Genomic DNA, 6,000 nt, shown 5'->3' with positions numbered 1-6,000 from the left:
CTAACAACATATAACTCATTGAGCTAATGCTACTTAAAGATAAACATTTCAGGAAAGCTCAATGATTGGCATGGCATGGATGAGAAAAGTGGATGCCTCAAAATTCTAAGGACAAAGAATTGGCTCAAGCTCAAAGCTCAGTACTCCATTCTTTCCATTTTAAGTGATCCAAGATCACATTGAGTCCATAGGAAAAGCCAATACTATTAAGAGGGGATGAGGTGTTGCCTAATGGCTTGCTTGCTCAAAGTGCTTAGTGATATGCTCCAAAGTCCTCAACTACTTTCTCACATCCACATATGTCCCAAACCAAAAGTCAAACTCAGCCCCACCAAAACTTTCTATCCGGCACCACCGAGTTCAGTTGATATAGCCACTGCCAGAAACCCTAGTCTTTTCGGTCTCACCGATAGGGATCTCGGTCTCACCGAGATGGGATTGTAATCTCTCTGTTTCCCTTCATGATGTTTCGGCCAAACCGAGATGAGCGATCGGTCCCACCGAGATTGCAATGCAAACTCTCTGTTTCCCTTTTGTAACGTTTCGGTCCAACCGAGATGAGCGAATCGGTCCCACCAAGTTTGCCTGACCAACTCTTTGTTAGTCCATTACCAAAATTGGTCTCACCGAGTTTTTCTAATCGGTCTCACTGAGATTACATTATGCCCTAACCCTAAAAAAATCGGTCCCACCGAGTTGACATGTCGGTCCCAACGAAAATCCTAACGTTCACATTTTGAACTAAATCGGTCTGACTGAGTTTCATGATTCGGTCCCACCGAGTTTGGTGATTTGTGTGTAACGGTTATATTTTGTGTGGAGGCTATTTATACCCCTCCACCCAATCTTCATTCGTGAAGAGAGCCATCAGAACATGCCTACACTTCCAACATACATTTTCTGAGAGAGAACCACCTACACTTGTGTTGAGGTCAAGATATTCCACTCCAACCACATAGATCTTGATCTCTAGCCTTCCCCAAGTTGCTTTCCACTCAAATCATCTTTCCACCAAATCCAAATCCTGTGAGAGAGAGTTGAGTGTTGGGGAGACTATCATTTGAAGCACAAGAGCAAGGAGTTCATCATCAACACACCATTTGTTACCTCTTGGAGAGTGGTGTCTCCTAGATTGGCTAGGTGTCACTTGGGAGCCTCCGTCAAGATTGTGGAGTTGAACCAAGGAGTTTGTAAGGGCAAGGACGTCGCCTACTTCGTGAAGATCTACCTGAGTGAGGCAAGTCCTTCGTGGGCGACGGCCATGGTGGGATAGACAAGGTTGCTTCTTCGTGGACCCTTCGTGGGTGGAGCCCTCCATGGACTCGCGCAACCGTTACCCTTCGTGGGTTGAAGTCTCCATCAACGTGGATGTACGATAACACCACCTATCGGAACCATGCCAAAAACCTCCATGTCTCCAATTGCGTTTGCACACTCCAAACTCCTCCCTTTACCTTCATATGCAATTTTTTACTTTCCGCTGCTATACTCTTAGAATTGCATGTGTAGGTTGATTGCTTGACTTGTGCTAAGTTGCTAAATCTGCCTAGAACTAAAATTGGGAAAAGGCTAGATTTTTATTTGGTCAAGTAGTCTAATCACCCCCCCCCCCCTAGACATACTTTCGATCCTACATTTTGGCCTAAGTTGGTCTACTGCCACGGCTGGCCTGGCGGATATCCAAAGTTGTAGTTGGGGTCGTACTGTGATGCAGCAGCTATTGCCTCATGAGCTACCGCTTGGAGGCGAGCTGTCTCCGTCCTCCTCTTATACTCGTTCGCCTCCTGCCTGGTTATAACAAATCTACCCTTTGCCTGAAAGTTAAAGAAAGTGGGAGCAGGGAGAGCAACTTGATAGGTGCGCCGTCTGTCAAAGATTAGTCAGTACTGGAGGGACTGGTCGTTCCTCTCAACAAACTGATGACGAACCATAGCATCATAATCTAGATAAGAAGGAGGCAACTCAATATCATCTCCACGTATGGGTATCTCAAGAAAGTTAGCTATACGAGTTGCATATATTCCACCAAAGAAATCTCCATGAATACTATTATTATGCAACCTACGTGCAACAATGGCCCCCAAGTTGTATTGTTTATCTCCTAAAATAGCACTCCTGAGAACACTAAGATCAGGTACACACATGTGACATGCTTCATCTTTACCATTTATGCACCTTCCTATGAAGAGAGCAAAATAATGTATAGCGGGAAAATGAATGCTCCCTATGGTGGCTTGTGTTACATCTCTAGATTCCCCCACTATAATACTAGCAAGAAAATCTCTAAGCTCAGATTTGCTAGGTTCACTAGCACTACCCCATTGTGGAAGTTTGCAGGTAGTATTAAAATCTTCTAAATCCATGGTATAAGATTTATCATAAAGATCAAACAGGACAGTTTGTGAATTGTGCGAGGATGAAAATTTAAACCTTCTCACAAATGAATCAGTTAAATAGAGGTATTGCCGGCACTTATCTTCCTCGAAGCTCTCCAGATCAGCATTACGCACATATGCATCAAAGTCCTCTTTAATTCCTGCTTGGACCATGAAATACTCTGACGGCCATTCACAAGGCCGCACTTGAGCATCCCTCGGTGGTTCATCGTCTGCATCGCGTATTGCGGGTCTGGGTCCTTGCTTCCTTGAAGAACCACCTTGGTACATTTTCCTAAACATATTTCTTCCTCTGAAAAATTTCTGAAATTTTTAGTAACTCAAAATAAAAGTGCACCAAACTCAACAAAATTGATAGCAACTACTCCCACAAGTGCCTAGAGACTATATCATGCATTAAAACTACTTATGACCATATAAATTTGACATGCAAGCTCAAGAACAGGGTCACCTAAGCAGCAAAAATTTGCAATGAATAAAGCACTAGAAAAAAAACTAATTGGACCATTGGAGGAGTCACATACCAAAGAACAATCCCCCAAAGTAGTTTTGTGAATGGAGCTTTGAGCAAGGAGATCAAAAATGGCAGCAAGATGAGCTAGAACTCGGGTTTGAGCTGGCTAGTGATTTTTTTGGGAGGAAGGAGTGTGTGGTGGCTGGAATAAGTGGAGGGGACCCACGTGGGGTCCATGAGGCAGGGGGCGCGCCCAGGGGGTGGACGCGCCCTCCACCCTCGTGGGCACGTGGCTGCTCCCCCTGCTGTGTTTTCAGTGCCAGATATTCTCAAATATTCTAGAAAAAATCATATTTAATTTTCAAGGCATTTGGAGAACTTTTATTTTCGGGGTATTTTTTATTGCACGGATAATTCAGAAAACAGACAGAAAATACTTTTTGCTTTATTTAGGATAAATAACAGAAAGTAAAACGAGGGTACAAAGAGTTGTGTTTTCTAACTTCATCCATCTCATGTTCATCAAAAGGAATCCACTAACAAGGTTGATCAAGTCTTGTTAACAAACTCATTTCGAATAACAGGAAACCGGAGAATTTTCGAATAACACTAGGTTACCTCAACGGGGATATGCACATCCCCAACAATAAGAATATCATATTTCTTCTTGACAGTAGGAAGAGGAAATTCAAAACCTCCAATAGTAATTGTTGAAATTTTTCCAATAGAATTGATACTGTGGACTTGAGGTTGTTTCCTCGGAAAGTGTACCGTATGCTCATTACCATTAACATGAAAAGTGACATTGCCTTTGGTGCAATCAATAACAACCCCTGTAGTATCCAAAAAGGGTCTTCCAAGAATAATAGACATACTATCGTCCTCGGGAATATCAAGAATAACAAAGTCTGTTAAAATAGTAACGTTTTCAACCACAACAGGCACATCCTCACAAATACCGATAGGTATAGCAGTTGATTTGTCAGCCATTTGCAAAGATATTTCAGTAGGTGTCAACTTATTCAAATCAAGTCTACGATATAAAGAGAGAGGCATAACACTAACACCGGCTCCAAGATCACATAAAGCAGTTTTAACATAGTTTCTTTTAATGGAGAATGGTATAGTTGGTACTCCTGGATCTCCAAGTTTCTTTGGTATTCCACCCTTAAAAGTATAATTAGCAAGCATGGTGGAAATTTTAGCTTCCGGTATCTTTCTCTTATTTGTAACAATATCCTTCATATACTTAGCATAAGGATTCATTTAAGCATATTAGTCAAACGCACACGCAAAAAGATAGGTCTAATCATTTCAGCAAAGCGCTCAAAATCCTCATCATCCTTTTTCTTGGATGGTTTAGGAGGAAAAGGCATGGGTTTCTGAACCCATGGTTCTCTTTCTTTACCGTGCTTCCTAGCAACAAAGTCTCTCTTATCATAACATTGATTCTTTGATTGTGGGTTATCAAGATCAACAGCAGGTTTAATTTCTACATCATTATTATTGCTAGGTTGAGCATCAACATGAACATCATCATTAACATTATCACTAGGTTCATGTTCATTACTAGATTGTGTTTCAGCATCAGAGATAGAAATATCATTGGGATTCTCAGGTGTGTCAACAACAGGTTCACTAGAAACATGCAAAGTCCTATCATTTTTCTTTCTCTTCCTTTTGGAAGGACTAGGTGCATCTATAGTAGTTTTTTGAGAATCTTGCTCAATTCTCTTAGGATGGCCCTCAAGATACAAAGGCTCCTCAGTCACTTTACCTCCTCTAGTCATAACTCTAACAGGATTATCATTCTTATTGTTTAATTCATTGAGCAAATCATTCTGAGCTTTAAGTACTTGTTCTACTTGAGTGGTATTCATAGAAGCATGTTTACTAATAAGTTTAAGTTCTCCATTAACACTAGCCATATAATCACTCAAGTGTTTGATACGTCTCTGTCGTATCTACTTTTCCAAACACTTTTGCCCTTGTTTTGGACTCTAACTTGCGTGATTTGAATGGAACTAACCCGGACTGACGTTGTTTTCAGCAGAATTACCATGGTGTTATTTATGTGCAGAAACAAACGTTCTTGGAATGACCTGAAACTTCACGGAGCAACTTTTTGGAAAATATAAAAAATACCTGCAAAAGATGAAGACCAGGGGCCCACCACCTGTCCACGAGGGTGGGGGCGCGCCTGCCCCCCTAGGGCGCGCCCCCTACCTCGTGGGCCCCCTGGTGCCTCTCCGACTCCAACTCCAACTCTATATATTGTGTTTCGGGGAGAAAAAAATCAAGGAGAAGAATTCATCGCGTTTTACGATATGGAGCCGCCGCCAAGCCCTAAAACCTCTCGGGAGGGCTGATCTGGAGTCTGTTCGGGGCTCCGCAAAGGGGAATCCATCGCCATCGTCATCATCAACCATCCTCCATCACCAATTTCATGATGCTCACCGTCATGCGTGAGTAATTCCATCGTAGGCTTGCTGGACGGTGATGGGTTGGATGAGATCTATCATGTAATTGAGTTAGTTTTGTTAGGGTTTGATCCCTAGTATCCACTATGTTCTGAGATTGATGTTGCTATGACTTTGCTATGCTTAATTCTTGTCACTAGGGCCCGAGTGCCATGATTTTAGATCTGAACCTATTATGTTTTCATCAATATATGAGTGTTCTCGATCCTATCTTGCAAGTCTATAGTCACCTATTATGTGTTATGACTCGTTAACCCCGAAGTGACAATAATCAGGATACTTACCGGTGATGACCGTAGTTTGAGGAGTTCATGTATTCACTATGTGTTAATGCTTTGTTACAGTACTCTATTAAAAGGAGGCCTTAATATCCCTTAGTTTCCGTAAGGACCCCACTGCCACAGGAGGGTAGGACAAAACATGCCATGCAAGTTCTTTTCCATAAGCATGTATGACTATGTTCGGAATACATGCCTACATTATATCAATGAACTGGAGCTAGTTCTGTGTCACCCTAGGTTATGACTGTTACATGATGAACCGCATCCGGCATAATTCTCCATCACTGATCCATTGCCTACGAGCTTTCCATATATTGTTCTTCGCTTATTTACTTTCCCATTGTTATTGCTATCATCACTACAAAATACCAAAAACATTACTTTTACTA

Source organism: Triticum urartu, chromosome 4A (assembly GCF_056163025.1).
Source record: "Triticum urartu cultivar PI428250 chromosome 4A, HENAU_Tu73, whole genome shotgun sequence".
Lineage (NCBI taxonomy): Eukaryota > Viridiplantae > Streptophyta > Magnoliopsida > Poales > Poaceae > Triticum > Triticum urartu.
Note: the sequence above shows the minus strand (reverse complement) of the source record.